Here is an 18,292-nt window from a genome sequence, read left to right as displayed (position 1 = left end):
TGGAACACAGTGGCCTTTCCATCCTCATGAGTTTTTTGGCTAGGTGGTACTTAATCACCAGGCAGGGCACTTGGAAGACAAAACACAAGAAAAACTTGTGTTTAAAGACAAAGGACTTCAAGGGATGTAGTGGAAAAGGCTGTTGGAATCACTGGACACACAGGGCAATTTCTTCAGCTGATAGTTTAAATTTAGGCTTGCTCAAATCACGTAAAGAAGGAATTAGCCTATGAAGCATTAAGGTCACATCCTTAATCTTTGTTATGGAGTGATTTTCTTTTATCTGGAGCAGGACATGGCACCTCTGAGTCAGCTTCCAGCAACTGAGTTAACTTGGACAATACTTTTGCTGTTGTGAGAGGAGTTCTCAGAGTAGGATTAGGATCTTCCAGAAGAGTAGCACTCAGAAGAGCATGAGGGGGGAAAAAACCACAAATACAACTTTCTCTTGACATTAGTGCAGCCATAGATGGTTTTGGTACTTAATCATGAATTCTAGTATTGGAAGACTTCCACTTCTGTGTTTCAGTGCTAGAGAGAAAATAACTTCTACAAACTCACAAGTTTATTCCCCTGCTCTGTCTTCCACACATCTAAATATGAGTTGCATCAGACATCCAAAGCTTTCCAAAAGTGAAGTGCCTCAGGAAATACTCTGGATTATCACTGCCACAGGGGAGAATGAGCAACTCCATTACAGCCCTATTTGAGTGAGAAATTACATATTGCTCAAATACTACCATGAAGCTGACTGATTTGTAGTCTTACTTTTAAAACAGTTAAATAGAGTGTGGGTGGCTTTGTTTGTTTTCTAGTATAATGAAAGATGATTTTCTAGACTTTTTTCAATTACTTAACTCTAGCTTAATACCAAAAAAACCCCAAAAAATAATGAATCCCCAAAAATAAAAACAAGAAACAAAAACCAAACAGGCTTATTCTAAAGTTTAAGTATTTTTTGTATGAGTGTAACATGTTAATATTTAAATTCTTCCAGCATGATTAAATAGCAAGCTCTCTACTTAATCCAAGCAGAGAAGGAGCTGAGATAAATCAGAACAGTGGTTGTATTATTATTATTTCTTTTTAAGAGCAAGTATTATTTAATACTTTTTAATAATAATTCAAATCAATGGGTATGCCTTTTATGGCATGTTTATATAATGTAAAATTCAACTAATAGTGAATTAAGTGTGTGTATGCATCTGTAAAGTAAACAAAGGGAGATGTCAGAAGGATTCAATTCAGTGCAAGAGAGACTACCCAGAAACCAGAGTTTGAATAAGTGTTGAACAGAATACACCAAACATATTTTTCCACAATTGAATTGCTGAATTGTGCAATTATGCAACTATGTGAAAAAAAAAAACAAAAAACAAACCACCCTAGTGAAGAAATGCCCTTGGCAGCAAATGCCCATTGAAAGGAAAACATAAATTTCATTATTCATTCCAATTTCATCATTCAAATTTCAATTTGAAATGCAACAGCAGACCACGCCAGACTCAGAGCTCAGCAACATGCAAGAGCTCTCAAGGAGAAAAAGAAAGGCTTCTGCCACGGCTGGCTGAAAACATAAGGGGTAAATATTGCTCAGAACCTGCACATCAGAAGCAGAGAGCCAGGGGAAAAGCAGTGCTTGATTCCAGAGCAAATAAAAGAAACAGCTTTTTTTGGCACTCTAGAGTTTAGAAAGGCATGCTTAGAAACTGCAAGGGGTAGAGTCAGTGCTCAGCTGTAAAGGAAACCAAATACAATTAGTTTTGACTAATGTTAATATAAGATAAAAGTTTTTTAATTATTTTTTTTCCTCAGTAGAAAGAATTAAGCAAAGTCCCAAGTGCCTGCTAAAGCTGAGAGACAAGAGTTGTTCCAGAAACACTGGCAAAATCCTTGTTCTGAACATTTTCAAGTAGCACATTCATGCAAAGAAATGCTTAACTATGAGACAAAAGGTAGGCAGTCCTCCTAGAAGGAACTGCAATACCTGAAGGCTGCATTATCGTAAATAGCTAAATTCTGGGAAAAGATCAAAGGTGGATCCTGAACCTTTTTCTATTGGTAAAGTGGTAACTCCTGAGCTTTTTCTATTGGTAGTTTGTAAGAGCCTGTGTCAGCTGAACAGTCTATGGTGAGAGCTGACAATATTTCCATTTATTCCTCAGCTTGGCTGGAGAAACAGCCCCTGATTTCTCTGAGTCACTGCTCACATCCTGCCCTGCTCCAGCACTTCCTCATTCACAGCAGAAGCTCCTTGCAGCAGCACGTTTGGATCTCAGCACGTGCAGAGGGGACACAGGGAGATTCCACAGAGGTAAGCAAGAGATCAAGTTTTCTATATTGGATGAGAAAGTGCTAAAATTGCAGTATTTGGGCTATGGGGTTTGGCTAAGGTCTTTTACACTTGCTTCAGATGATGTTTCCATGGGTAAAAATGAAAAAGAAGCCATGTGGATTAGGCTTGCGGGTTTGTTTTATTTTTCTTTGTCATAAGCAACAGTTTTCCAGAGAGGAAAAACTCCGGATTGAGGGGGTTCCCATTTGTGTAACTGCTCTCCCCTGTGCTGGCTCCCAGCTGGGGTGTGCTCAGACTGCAAAATGGAAAGTGAGGCCACCACTAAAACAAAAGGCATTTCCAACTAATTTTCTCACTGAGCACCACTTTGCCTTTATTTCTGCTCTTATCTTTTTGCTTTTCCTTAGCCATGAAAGTGGCACAGACAGAAGTGACTGAACAGGGAGTCTCAGCTTGGTGAAATTCAGAGGACAAACACTAGGCTGAAAACAATCCAATCACACTTGCTGCCTCAAAATGTCACCTGAGCAAGAGCAAAGGCTCAGGACATTCAGCAGCCAGGCAGAAAGGGAGCTCTGGGTAACTCCTCAGGTTCTGAATGGTCTCTGATCACAAACTGCAGAGAGTAACAGCAGCTAAAAGGAAGGCAAGAGGTCCCGGGGTGCAGGCTGCAGGTAGTGAAGAAGTCAAGTGTAAGAGTGACAAGACTAGAAAGAGGCTATACATCTGCACAGGAGGGTTTTCCCAAACTGAGTCACTGTGGTTTCTACTAGAAGTGGTGGTGGAGTTTGGGAAAAAAAAATTAAAATAACCAAATTCTGTTGCACAAATAAGCTCCAGAGAAACCTGGTGCCTTGATTTTGACAGATTTATATTAGATTAATTACAAAACAAACCACAAAACCTACACAGCAATATATGTACAAGCCAATGCCCAAACAAGGCATTTAAAACAACTTTCTTATCTTAAAATCTAATTTTATTCTTGGTAGCTCACTGTGGCCTTTAGAGGGGACTGTCTGTACCCACCAAATGAATGCAGGGACAGAGGAAGGTAGGGAAAAGACATCTGGGAGAAGTACAGAGCAACAAATGCCACAAAGATCAATTTCTCACACCTCCTCCATGTGAACCTGGAACTCAGACCCCCTCAAGGGCCAGCTCATGCTAGATAATCTTGCCTTTTTGAAAGCTAAATAGAAATGTTTCACCAGTTGACTCAAAGTGAATCTTGGGGAAGAAGTGAAATAACAGAGCTATAGATTTCAGTTCTCACTAAATCAAAAAACTTGCCATTTTTTGGAGTTTATCTTGGTAACACAAGTGTAAGTAGTGCAAAGGTGGAAATCAGCACAGATTTTTCATTCATTTCATTATTTATCTATTTCTGGAAAGGGAAAGGAGATGACAGGAAATTTTTTAGCTCCTAGTGCGCTTCTCGTAATACAGACCAGGTTATTGGAATATTTGGCAAGATGAGTATTACAAAAAAAATTCTGTTAAGCTTTCCCCAGTTGGAAAAGCCCTAAAAAAAGATATACTACACTCAGGAGACTGATCTTTTGGTAGAAAAGTCACCAGTTCTGCACATTTTATCTCCAGAAAAGCCACTCAGTGTTTGGTGGGAGGTGAGGGATGGGTGAGAGAAGAACATCTCACTCTGCAAAAGAAAAAGCATTTATATCCTTTAAGGAAAAAAGAAAAGAAGCCAATACACAGGTGCAGTCAATTCTTTAGGGGGCTTCTTGGGTTTTCCTACCTTGTCACTTATCTACAGTTTTCTGCTAACATAAAACAGAGACCTGGTGGAGCAGATCCAGAAGAAGTCCATAAAAACAGTCAGTGCTGGAACACCTCTCTTCTGAACACAGACTGAGAGAGTTGAGGCTGTTCAGCCTGGAGAAGACTCTGTGGAGATCTCAGAGGGGCCTTTCAGGGGCTGCTAAAAAAGAGAATTTTTACCAAGGCCTGTAGTGACAGGACAAAGGACAATGATTTTAAACTGGAAAAGGGTAGATGCAGGATGCACATAAGGAAAAAATTCTTTACTGTGAGAGTGGTGAGGCACTAAAATGGATTTCCCAGAGAAGTTGTGGATGCCCCATCCTTGGAAGCATCCAGGTCAGATTGGATGTGTCTCTGGTATAGTAGAAGATGTGCTTGCCCATGGCAGGGGGGGTTGGAACGAGATGATCTTTCAGGGTCACTTCCAAATCATTCTATGATGAGTACTTAGAATCCTTTGAAAGAGTTTAGGTGGTTTTTCTTTCACACCCTTCTCACTTTCCTTTTCTGAACTGTGTTACAGCCTCCCCACCCTCTGAGGATAAAGCCTCCTATGGAAGCTGAGCATCCCTGAACAGCCACCTAAGGTGACAGTCCAGGTGCTGGGACATGTCCATGACTGAGCTTTGGTTCAACAACAGGTGAGAGAAATAAGGGAGGAGAGAAAAATGCATATAAACTGTCCTCTGAGCAATGAGATACTTTTCTGCTACATTACATTAAATACACACACACTTGAACATGCTTCAGTGAGTGTGTCTCATCGAGCACTGATAATTTTCAGGGCCATTTGGGGATGTGTATACATTGTGAGTGTACCTGCTGTCATATTTTTCAAAGCAGCCTGAGCCTCAGAGACTTCCATTCATTGATTTCAGGTCACATCTACTCACATATTTTTAAAACAGCACCTCAACACCTTGAGGCAAATCCTAACCCCAGAGCAAGGTGTGGTGCAGAGGTGTCTGTGCTAACAGAAACTGGAGAAGTGCTGGAGCATTGCCTAGACATGAACTCCACGTGCTGAAGGGCAGTTGTTAATTGCATTACTCCAATACTCAAAGTTTCACTCCAAATTCACTTCTGTTCTATACAAAAAGAACACTGGTGAGTGGTGTAATCCAGCCTTTGCTTGATGTAGTTGAAGAATGCAACTTTATTAGAGAATGGGAAAGATGGAGAAAAAAGGGGAATTATTGATCTAGATAACTATTATGGGTTATAATCTATAGGGTTCTAATTTTTAAAATTATTTCCACAACTTAGTTTTGCATGTATTTTCCTCTCACACCACTTTGTGCACATGTTACAAAGCCATTTTTCATATTATTTCATTTCACTTACAATCTCCTTGCAAGGCTGCTGAAAAGAGCACACTAAATGAGACTAAGGAGACTGCTGCTTGCTTGATTTTTTTTTTTTTGGCCTCCTATCAGTTTATGAATATAGTTAATTAGTTGTACAGTCCAAACACATTTCTCAGCTAAGTGCATTTAAATGTAATCTCCAGCTCTGGCTTCTCTTCTAACATTTGAGCACCCCATGTTCTACATTGGCATGCGCTTAAGCTCTGAACAAGAATTTTTTTTAAAAGCAAAATTGCTTTCAGCTTTTTTATCAATAGTCTTGCCAGGCCAATGATTGATGCCACCACAGAGAAAGATCAGAGCTAAAGCCAAGCAGATCCTTCCCATTGGATCTCCAAAGAGGGCTGATTCATTTTGACATCAGGAAAGGGAAGAGCATACAGAACTCCATACACTACCTCTTTGAGGTAGACCAGCTTAAATTTGGTTGTTCTTGTTACTCAAATGTAATGTATTATCCAGAGGATGACATTTTCTTTAAATAGTAATAGCAACAATGAAGGGGAAAAAGGAGATGCCCAGAAGCATTTGAAAAAACCACAAGGTGAGAAGAAATGGAGACAGGAGTGTCACCACTTTTCCAGCTCTATCACAGATCCAGCAAGGGCCATTCCACGGTTAATTCACTCCCATACACTCCTCACTCAGTCACCCACAGTGATGCTTCTGAAGACTCAGGCTGCAAGCCAAGTTTTCTGGCAGCACTATAAGTAGCACTATATTCATACTTCACAGAGATTTTTGAAAGCAAAGCATAACCCTGTATGAATCTAAAGGCCCATAGTGATAGGATCAATAGAGTAGAATCTATCAGAGCTTCAACTGTCTTCTATAACAAAATCAATATTCTTTTACAGAATGATTTGTTTAAGATGAGGAAGGATTTTTTTCTCAACAAGAAATTCTGCATGACGTGTGAGGATGGGAGTGAAAGCTCCCTGGGGTCCCCATGTTGTGTTGCATCTCTTGTACTTTTTAAATCCTCTGCTGGGAAAGGGAACAGGGACATGAAATTAAAAGCTTTAGGGCTAAAAGGTTTTCCTGGAAAGGTCCCCTCTACAGGACAGCTATGCCAAGCCAGAGAGTCAGGGGTCAGAATACAATTTCATTTCATCCCTAGGACCCATGTAAGTCCCTGTGCTGTAACACATTTTACTACCTCCTCCCCCATTTCTTCACTCAGCACAGAGGAATGAAGCAGAAAAGAGTGTGTTGATTTGTACTAGAGTGTTGTCATCCATCCAGTAAGTGTACCCTGGGGAAGCCTAATTCCATAAACATTGCTTGGGCCCACACTTGGCATCTATTAAAGCCAAGGAAAGCAGCAGTGCCTTGCTGAGGACAAACTCCTTTTATTACACAGGATAGAGCTGCATGAGTACCTGGATGAAACCTTCAGAGTCTCAAACTAAAACACAAAACACCTAATTAAAGAGCTAGCAGGGTTGTATGGTAGGCCTGTCTAGGGGATCTTTGAATTTCCTCATGGGAAACTTCTGTCCTCAAAGATTATCCTCCACACAGTTCATTTCACCTTTTGAGAACCTCACTGTGGCTACAATTTTCATGGTGGTCATGGAAAGAAACCATTTTATTACAGGTGTTTTCCAAATACTGCTTTCACTGAAGCTGAACAACTCAATTCAGATGCAGAGTGACCTGCAGGAGCTGATCTCCAGTCAGTGCAGATTTGCTGGCTTGACATGTGTGACAAAGCCCAGTCACAGATGTGCCCCACACCTCAGAAGAGAGAGGATGATCTAACTTAGGATAGCCTTGGTTAAAATATAGTTTTATTAGCCTGGCTCCTATTTTCTCCTACTCTTCTGTGTTGAGAGATGCACGAACAAGTTCCCACTCAGAAATAGCCCTCATGTCAAGGGTTATATCCAAGGGTAAATGGAAACTTCAGCTCCAGTGTTCCTTGCATTTGCAGGCCATAAAATGCAGGGATTTGGGGATGAAGCAGCTGTAAGAGACAGAGCTCAGGGAGGTAACACAAATCATGGCAAGGCCACCACTGACTCCCTACCAGCAAGGTGTGGATCAGAGACACCCCATGTCTTGCTTGGGTTACGCCACAGCAGGTATTTCATCTTGGATCAGAGACACCCCATGTCTTGCTCAGGTTAGGCCAGGGCAGCTATTTCATCTTGGATCAGACACCCCATGTCTTGCCCAGGTTAGGCCAGAGCAGGTATTTCATCTTGGATCAGAGACACCCCATGTCTTGCCCAGGTTAGGCCAGAGCAGGTATTTCATCTTGGATCAGAGACACCCCATGTCTTGCCCAGGTTAGGCCAGGGCAGCTATTTCATCTTGGATCAGAGACACCCCATGTCCTGCTCTGGTTAGGCCAGGGCAGCTATTTCATCTTGGATCAGAGACACCCCATGTCCTGCTCTGGTTAGGCCAGGGCAGCTATTTCATCTTGGATCAGAGACACCCCATGTCCTGCTCTGGTTAGGCCAGGGCAGGTATTTCATCTTGGATCAGAGACACCCCATGTCTTGCCCAGGTTAGGCCAGAGCAGGTATTTCATCTTGGATCAGAGACACCCCATGTCTTGCCCAGGTTAGGCCAGAGCAGGTATTTCATCTTGGGTGGCTCCTGAACAGGGCTGCAAGGCCCAGACATTTTGCCATCCCTGAAAAACTGCATAGAAATAGGATTGCTTCAATTCCTGAAACCAGTGTTATGTTTCAGAGCTGCTCCGAGATGTTCACTGTCCTTCAGCTGCCAATTCAATCTCTCAAATGATGTTTTACAGCTTGAGTGATTGTAAAAAGGCCAACATGTAACACACTTCGTTCAGTCCTCTAAATAAACAATCCTAGAAGCAGCGAGGTCAGCTTTGAGTTCCTCACAATCTGGGGCATTGAAAGAGACAAACTTAACGAGGCTCTTCAAATCCCATCTGGTAGCAGGACAGGAATGTAAGGGCTCTGAACCACAAATATGGGGTTGGCATGTTAACATCTAGAGAAGATTTCTGTGAGGGCTCTGAGGAAGTGCTTCAAAACTAGGTCGTGTAAACTTCACATACCTTGAGTGCTTCCTACAAATCATTTCTCCCTTGGGTTGAACCCAGAAGCTACTACTTTTTTTGACAACTGTCACTTAAAGCAAATCACACCAAATAACTACTAGTAAACTTTCCACAAATGTGTCAGCAAGGGGAGGAAAAAAACCCCAATTTGTTCCATTATATATTCTCACAAATGGACTTTTGTGTCTGCAGAAAGGGCAGCTGTAGTGTTTAATGCCATTCCATAGTGCTCTAAAGAACCAAACACAATTCTTTGTTTGCCTGCATTATAATGAGGCCTCCAGATGTTTGGCAGCAGCCTGTAAAATATGCAAAATGCCATAGCTAATCAATTAGCATTTGGTACTTTCCCATCTGAGGACATCACATCCTTTTCCTTCGAGAGTTAGGAATGCCGTAGGTTGCAGAGAAGTCCCACCCAACACTCCCCCCCACTGCCCCAGCTGAAGTTAGGAGATGCAGTTTGGGTAAGAAGTAGGTCATTGGCACATTCCTATCAAGGATCAATCAACTCAAGTTCCCATTGAATGCATCAGCTCTTTTTACCAAGAAGCAAAGACAATTTGGAGAAGGAGTCCTGCCTTTCCAAATCAACGCTTCTGTGCGATTTTCATCTCAAGTTTAGTCATTTCTAAAGGCCCAAGTCTGGCCATCTCTTACCACAAATACTCAGAACTCAAGCTTTGGGCTCATTGAAAAAATGGGTTTTCATGAAAAGCTGATCACAAGAGAGGATGTGAATTCAGACAGTCCAGCTGTGGAAAATGTCAAGGAAAACATCTCTTCCCACCCATAGGAAGACCCACTCAGTTGCTACATCTGTCCTAGAGTAAAATTGCTACATCTGTCTAGCACATTGAGCACATTGCAATGACAAAACTCCTCCAGGCTACAGCTTTGTTAGACATCTCCCAGAAGTGCCTACTTCCCCAGAATCTGATGGCAACACAGAAAAATCAATTGTTTACTTTGGTAGCAAGAGCTGTGCATTGAATAACATTGTGTTTTATGAGAGTTTGACTCTCACACACTTTCAGTGTATTGGAAACACATTGAAAAGTAATTTAAGAACTGCAAAAAAGAACATCCCTTCCATCCAAACAAAATATCCACAGCATATTACAAGATGTCAAAAGGGTCCAGCCAGACATGGTCCTGCCTCTATTCTGCATGTGGATAAATAATAAAGTATTTAGCCTATGATTTTAAACATTTTGTGCAAGAACAGAATAAAGGAAGGTAGTCCTTTCTAAGGAAAGTGCAGCAGGCATTCTTAACTAGAGAAACCCAGATATAAACAATGATCTCACATATATCTCATTCTGTGTACAAAAAAAGTGGAGAATGTGAAGTGAATGTGAAGGAACACTGTCCCTTCAGCTAATACTTTACACATTTTGCTTTCCCAGAGAACAGGGCTATCCACTGGTGTTTACAGTTCTCAATGAGAATGATAGGAGAGAAAGCTTAGATCCTGTCTCTGATTTAGGTCCATTTGCACCTTAGGAGATCACTAAAGCAGAGAATATCAGAGGAGCTTGAAAGTAACCAGTTTAAAACCAGTTTTCACAGCTTGGACAGTCAATGTTTTTGTCATGGCACTAGGAAATGTGAGCAGAGAAACATTTGAGAAGCCTGGCCTGACACCACACAGCCATAACCTCCTGCTCAGTTCTGGATGGCCTCATGAATGACACTGCTTCTCTGGTATTCCAGGAGAAGATATCCAAGGATTCAGAGTTCTTAGGTGGTATTAGAGATTTCCACTCACACACCTCCTGGATTTTTGACATGGCTAGAACAACCAGTGCATCTTTCTGCCCTTTATGCTCCAAGGCACATCATGCACCCAACCAGAAATTAGCTGCCATATAATACAAGTATTTAGTAGTGTTTCCAAAATCACTGGCACAGACATAATCACTGTAGAGCTCCAACTCACTTTTTCCCTGGATTTCCAAAGAACAGTTGTTATCTAGGTGATGCAAAACCTCATCACTTGTGCAAATCTCCACCAAGGGTTCAGAGGGTGCCAAAGCAGATGTGCCACAGGCACTGTGGCAGAGGAGATTTGTGTCTGTGGCACTGAAACAGCTCCTGCAGCTACCCAGAGATACCAGATCACAACTGTGGAGCTACAGCCTGTTCCTGCTATTGCAGAAGCAGGTATTGGATCATCCTAGGGGAAAAAACCATCTGGTGTGAGATAGCATCAGAAGATATTTCACAGGGTGTTAATCAGTGGAAAGGAAAGAGCACAAGTTCAAGGGATGTAAGGATGTGTGTTGGGAGCAGGAGATGTCACACAAGCAGTGCTTCAGTCAGGGCACTGTTAAGATCTCTCAACAACACTGGTGAAGGTAAATGCTGCTGTTTTGGAAAGGAAAGGGCTCAGTCATTTGGAGGAAGGCAAGTCCTAAAGACCCAGCTGTGGGTCAGTGCAATGCTCTGCTGAATTTTCAAGCCTTATGTGGGTCATGCATTTCACACCCTCAACTTCCACTTCAGGGCTAGTTGAAAATAGACTGCAAAACAAAGATCACCTAAAACTTTCACAGGGGGATTTCCTACATTGAAAGTGTAGAACCACAAAGAGGTCAGGCTGATTTTTCATAGCAGGAAACCTTGTGGTTCTGCACAAACTGCTGCTCTTTCTTTTCAAGTCATTGCTTACCAAGGTGCTCCAAACAGCATAAGCATCTAAAAGAAATGCTGTTTGGCATCTCTGATGCTGAGAAAGATTTCCTTTGGTGCACTCTAGACTGCAAAAAAGACAAGACAGCAGCAACCCCTGTGCTGCTCCCCTGCTGTAGATGCAGCTGCCTGCATAGCCAGCAAGTTTCCTTCAGAAAACAATCTCACACAGCTGATCCAGTGACTCACTGCTAAGGTAATTTGTTTGGGCCCAGGGCCATATCTAAGGGGAGCTCCAGCACAGCCCACAGGATGACCCTATGGCCCCCCAGGATGACCCTACCACCCACTACCGAGTGACCACCAGATGTTATTGCAACACAAGACATCTGGGCAGAATTTATTAGCCTGATACCATCTGGCTGATTTCAGATATTCATTCTCCAGCCTGCTTTCAGCTGTGTCCTATTTTCAGGACTCTCTGGTATTAAACATACCCACTGGTGAGAGGGTTACCTGGCTACAACCAAAATAAGCATCCTCTGAAGCAATGAGACAGTTCATTACCAGAGCTCCCTTCTCACTGAACCATTTCACCTTAGAAGAGCAAACTAAAAACTTTTTAAAAAGTCAGTAACTTTTAGGATTATATCCTCCCCTAGTTCTTGGAAGCTATAATACATTTACATATTGGGTTGTGCTCTTCAGTTGTTAAATTCAAGGACTGACTTAACTTTTCCCATTCTATCCCAACTCAAAGATCAGCACCAGCCAATTGCAAAAAGATGTAATTAACAGTTCACAACTTGGTTTCTTAAGAAGAGTGAGGTTTGTGGGATCAAGCAAAACAGCTGCTTAATTCCTCCCTCTTCCCCCCAGCACCCCTTTTGGCCCTTTGACAAATCTTGCAAAAATAAGAAAGTAAAATAGAAATATTAAAAAAAACCAAAAAAGCCAAAAAAAACCACCAGCCAAACAACAACCAAAAAAAACCCTCCAGAGATTCTCTTCTGAAGGCAAGAGAAAAGACATAACTAAGTTCTGTAAAGTCCAGGGAATTTGTGTTAGAGGGCAAAAGCATTAACATCAGAGAGACATCAGAGAACCCATACCAGAATTCATGTGCCCTTTCCATGCACTTCTGTGCACTTTTCTCACAGCAGTTATGGAACAACAGTTTGCCTTCCCTCAACAGTCTATCAGGGAATGCAACATCCAACGCAAAACATCTCTATGTCAACTGCTGCTATTTCTCAATTCTAAATTCATCCTTTGTAAAACCATCTGTAATGCTGCTGGAGCTGGATTTTCTATTCTCTCTCCTAGTTCTCCCAGATAAAGGCTTGCAACAGCTGATTTGCAATAGGAAAGGGAAGACACAGAAAGAAATTGTAATAAGAAGTGCTACAGCATAAGAAATTGTGGCTTCCATCTTACACTGTTCCTTTGCTTTCTCCTGGGGGAAGAGACCTTTACTGTCCACTGGGGCAAAGGAGAGAGAGCTGGAATGGGAGGACCTGGTTTGGATTTTTAAAACTAGAGCTGTTGGTCATCTTCCAATTCTGGAAGAGAAACACTTTAACCAAGTACGGCTTTAATTTAAAAGATCATTCACAAAAAAAAAAAAAAAAAAAAAAAATCCTGCTGAAGTCCTGCAGTCTCCAACAGGAAAACCAAGGCACTGAACCACCACAGAAAAAGCAAAAGTAACACACAGCCCTTCCCCACCCAGACACATGCACAGATAATGACACAAATTTCAGCTGGTCCCCACATACACCTAAACGAGAGAGCAGGTAATATGAAAATTAATTTACATGCACACAGCCATGGGAAGAATAGGGCACTGTTGTCAGAAAAGGGTAGGAGGGAAGATGCCACCTCATTCTCATGCCATGGTTCTGAGCAGAAACACGTAAGTAGGAAGCAAACACAAGTGGTCTTTCAGAGAGGTTCAAAAGAAGGGAGTTCCTTGCTTTGCTTCCAAATCCCAAGCCTTTTACTTTGAAAAGCAGCCAGCACCTCCCAGTGTGGCTGTGATTACAGTCAGGGGTAAAAGAATGCTATTAATGCTGTTGCATTAATAACAGAAATTGCTGTTTTGCTGGTGGGACAAGAATGAGACAAGATCTCATCATGCTTACACAATGCTTGAGAGATGGGTGCTCCAGATAGAAAATCATTTGGCTGAACTCAATCTGAACGAGGCATTAAAAAGGCCTGAAAGCTTTAAGAACATTGAGGAAACATTCCAGAGCATGGGGCCTGCAGGAAGTGCTTATGATCCTCAACTCTTCCTTCTCCTTTTTACACAAATTGACTGTTACAGACAAAAAACCAAGATTTTCTTCAGACAAAAAAATACATCCACCTCAACTATGAAGCCAAAAGTCTACAGACCTTCAGCACCTGGGCAAAATGTCTCTGTATGACTGTTCTGCACTTGGAACAATTATTTGAAGGTTAGCAAAAGAAGCATGAAGTGCTTACAAGCATTTTTAAGGGCCTGTGCTTAGGATCCTGTTCATATCTCTGACAAACAGAAGTTAATTGGAGATTAATATTATCATGATTGCAACACAGCCATACAACTGGAAGCTTTCTGCTCCAACACCAGAGCAGCTAGGTTTAAAAGACTGTGTAGGCTGTGGCTTCATAAATATTTTCAAAAAGCAGGGGTTGGGAAAGCAATTCCATGGGGAAGAGGGGGTCAGGTTTAAGCCTGCAATATTTGGCAACTCTCAGTCTTATTTTTGTCACTGATTCAAGAGCCCTTGAACCACTAGGCGTCCATCTTTTTACTAATACAAAGTATTCCATTATACTTTGTGCATTACAATGGGCATCTGTGGAAAAAGCCAAGTTGGGCTCCTGGAGAAGGGAACAGCTTTTCCATTTCTTAATTATTTACACATCTGGTTTTTTCCTTGCATAAGAAAAGGTGCCATTGGAACCTGCAGAAGTATCAGAGATAATTCAGCAGCACACCAGAGGTACTGGGTGTGCTATGTGTGTACATGCTATGAATCACTTGGGAAAAGCTCTTCTGTAAACAGCTCCTCTCTCCTTGAAAAGTTCTCACAAACTGCAGTTGCAGGTCAGTTTACAAGAATTGTGAGAAAACAAACCTCAAATAAAACCCAGACACCTTCACTTTTACTTTAAGAGAGCAATGTTCCTTGAGAGACCAGCTCAGGCAGAGACCAGCTGCTTTGGGTTCCTTAGCTCTGACATCAGTGAGCTAATTATTATCATTGATTGGCCCCAGGATTTGTTCCAGGTCTATAAGAACTTTATGATGAACAGTTGCTCATAAACATGTTCAAACAACTGCATTTAGTAGCTGAAAAACACTGGCTGTTACTCAGGTGGTTTCTGTTGCTCAGAGGAGCTGTTCTCAGGGTTTATCTTCCAGGTGTACAAACCTTCAGCAGGGGACTCTGTCACCTCAGTCCCCATAAAGTGAACATTAACCTCCAGCAAAGAGCCAAGAGAAGTTACACCAGCCTTGATTAATTTCGGTTTCTTTCTCTCCTCTCACCCTGGCACCCTGAACTTCCATTTTCAGACCCACCATTCACAGTGCATAGGCTGCTAATTAGCCTCATTTACCTGTCAGGCTCATCAATTTGTTGATGAATACTTAACTCCCTCTTGTAGAACAAAAACATTTTCTGAACTTGGTCCAAGTTTCTTCCTCTTCTTGTCTGATAGGAAATATAATTACAATTATTTTGGCATTACAAGTCAAGGATGAGATATATTGTCCTAACAGGTCTGATAGAGGGAAAAAAATCAATTGACTACTGAGGCTTGGTAGGATAGTTATATGTATCACTAACAACCACATCTTGTAGAAAGAACCTCTTTTTGAGATATTATAAAATTAAAATAGCTAAGGGAAGAGAAGAATCACAATAAGGAAAAGAAACTGGTAATCCTGGAGCTTCTTGCTAGCAAAAATAAACATCTGTATGTCAGGATTTTCCCTGCTCTCACAATATTGGGCTGGAAAGTCATTTTGGAGAATAGAAATTCTCTGGCAGTTGTGTGTTACACTTCCTCCTATATAAGGCATCAAACAAAAGTAATAAAGGCATTTTATTGACTATTCTGTCAGCTCAAAGCAGTCTCTTGAGCCTGAAATAGTTTCTCTTCTGCTTCCTAGGAAATTCCCCCAGAATTTCCCTTTCTCCCTCTCCCTTTTGATTAGGCTATATCCACTACCTGGATACAAAACTTCCAAGGGAGGGAGTTTTCCTCTTTCCTTCCTTGGGCTGATAACATTTACCAAGGGGGTTTTATAATCCTGGCTCTGTGTGAAAGATAGCTGCAGACTGGACAGGAAAAAAACCCACACTTTTAAAATGGATCATTTTGGAGCTTTACAAACTTAACAGCTCAATACTGTTCATAGGTTGGTCTGGGTTTTAAGGGATTTTAAAGATCACCTCATTCCAACCCCTCTCCATGGGCAGGAACATCTTCCACTAGACTGGGCTGCTCAGAGCCTCATCCATCCTGGCCTTGGGCTCTTAGTGTTCAGTAACTCAATTTTTGTCAAGTTACATCCTCTCTAAGTTTTCCTTGCCCTTTCCATCATTCCAGGCAGAAATACCCTCCTGACTCTGTTTTTCCAAGAAGCCTGAACCAGCCTTGTACACATCTAGCTGTGCATGTACCTTGTCCCTCTGTGGGAGCTTAGTAACAAAGGAAGAGCTCAAATAATTGTGTGATTTCCATGCAAGCAGAGGAGCTCAGCCCATTAAATATTGGAGCTGCAAACTATTTGCAGAAATTTAAACTAGGTAGAGATATTTCATTGTAGGGAGGTTTCTACATGTAACAGACTAACAGAAGGATTAGGCTTCCATCCTCATTTTTAACAAGATAGAATAGTTTCACTTAGGGAATCTCTAATCCAGGTGGCACAAAGCCCTTTCAGGCAAGTAGTAACTGCAATGGGAGGGAAAATGGGAGAGAAAAGGCAAGGCAAAATACCTGCCAACCACACCCATACTATGCAAGAACTTCCCACATATTTCAATCCATTTTGGTCCTTCTTGCCTGTATCTGTCTTATGAGGAGGCGTATTCCAGAATTCCTACCATTTGACATAATTAATACATAATTAATGTGTGGAAGGCTAGAGGAAGGATAGTGAGGTATTTTTATTTCACCTATCTTCTCTCCTACTCCAATCAGTTCCTCCCCAGTTTGTATCTAGCAAGAACCTCACACACATCCAGTCAGTAAGGCTCAGTAATCATTCAGAGATTGTGGCACACTTGTACAGAAGCTGAGCTCTCTGTTCCAAAGTGATGCTAGCAACCCAGACTGGATCATCACTCTTCAAAACCAGGTCTCATTTTTACATCTCCAGATCATCCACTTTAGAAGTATTAGTACTGGTCAGTGTTGTATTAATCCAAACACTTTCACTGATATCAGTTAAACTAATAATGCCTCCGGGATTCTTCACATAATTTAATCTAAGAATCAGCTTAGCTGCTTGGTTGTTGAGTACTCCAGAGTCAGGCAGTATCACTGATTTAAGGGTTAGTTTGAGCAGATGCCAGAGGAAAAAAAGACCCCAGTGAAGAAAAAAATCAGATCCTTATTTCCATGTTAACATTCTAGCCTACAATACCTCTGTAGGTTAAACAACACTAAAATAAACCATTATACAGAGAGTACTAGAAGCAGATGTTCAGGCAGGAATTGCCTCCCAAATAAGAAAAAATACATAACATAGATTCAGCTGAATGAATCCTTGTCTCTTTCTGCATTGTCACTTGGGAGCTACTTCTTTAAGGCTACAGTTTCCTAAAAGGTAAAGCCTCACACACCTGTGCCTTTTTCACATAACTAATCTCTTGAAAGAAATCTTTATTCTTGAGAAGAATAATTTATTCACCAAAAGAGGAAAAAAATATATTTTGTTGGAACTGGAAGATAAAGAGCACTGGAAACTCTCAGAAAGGCAAAAAGGAATTGAGAAAAAGAAGAACTTTTGTGGGAGCTGTCAGAAGGACTTTACAAAAAGGAACCATGGCTTTTTTGTCTCATTCCAGAAGCTTCATCAAAGGGCATGATACCACCACAGACCACTAGTCACAAGGAATAAATCTCACCCATGAGCACGAGGGTCAAGGAGGGGATACAAATAGATATATAGATACATATATATGCATATATATATATATATATATATATACACACACACATACACATATATACATACATATATATATTTATATATACACACACATACATACATATATATATATATATATATACATACATATATATACACATACACACACACACACACACACACACACTTATACTGCTTAGGCTGTGCTTCCTGAGATCAGATGTCTCAGATCTGCATAACTCAGTCCCAGGAGGGCTTAGGACACACAAGACAGGGATAGGTGGGGCTGGGAACATTTCCTAGGGATTTAGAGTGAAGAAGTCCCTCCCTATGCCAAGAGTCTTTGCAACAGGTAGAAAGCAAATGGAAGGCACTGCTCTGCCATGCAGCAGCAGCATTCTCTTGGAAAGCTAAATGCTCCAAAGTTATCTCACATAGAAAATAAACCATGTCTTAAGAAAATGGGATTAGGGCCCACTACTGAAAATGACAGACAGATGTCATGCCAAACTGCCAAACACTGACCCCAAATGTCAGGATCTTTATCTTGTCAGAGTGATCCCGAGATACATTAGAAAGTCTCTTTTCCCAGCCCAAGCGCTTGAAGAATGAGTTGGAGCTCTTCAGTTCTCAGTCTCAAGGTTGTTTATTGTATCTTATCTATAAAAAATTTTCTCCTGTCCTGCTGAGGTCCATCCAGCAGGACAGCTCCAGGCACTCTGCCTGCCCCCAGGGTGGTGTTGTGTCTTTATACTAAAAACTACCTGTACAATGTTTACAATTACTTTCCAATACCTATCACCTATGTTAGACAGTGAGCTTCTACTCTAAACCAATCTAAAAGTGCCAACATCACAGCAGAAGATGGAGGCCAAGAAGAAGAAGGAGAAAGACTGGACATGCCCAGTTCCCTCCATCTTGCCTCCTGAACCCCCATACCAGAAACCCCAAAATCTACTTTTCCACCCCGTGATAACTTCACTATTATTCTACCTAAACTGTTG

The 18,292-nt window shown here is 41.4% G+C and overlaps 1 protein-coding gene across 1 annotated transcript in view; it reads left to right on the top strand.

Annotated features, from left to right (window-relative positions):
• The first annotated feature begins 2,298 nt into the window (after positions 1–2,298).
• The window catches only part of LOC118687946 (V-set domain containing T-cell activation inhibitor 1-like), a 34,069-nt gene continuing 18,075 nt past the window's right edge, over positions 2,299–18,292 (top strand). Inside the window, exons 1-2 of the mRNA XM_036385168.1 lie at positions 2,299–2,314; positions 4,605–4,722. The gene's annotated coding sequence lies outside the window, so the exon portion shown is untranslated. The remainder of the gene's footprint in view (positions 2,315–4,604; positions 4,723–18,292) is intronic.

Source organism: Molothrus ater, chromosome 2 (assembly GCF_012460135.2).
Source record: "Molothrus ater isolate BHLD 08-10-18 breed brown headed cowbird chromosome 2, BPBGC_Mater_1.1, whole genome shotgun sequence".
Lineage (NCBI taxonomy): Eukaryota > Metazoa > Chordata > Aves > Passeriformes > Icteridae > Molothrus > Molothrus ater.
Note: the sequence above shows the minus strand (reverse complement) of the source record. Positions and strands in the feature narration are given on the sequence as shown.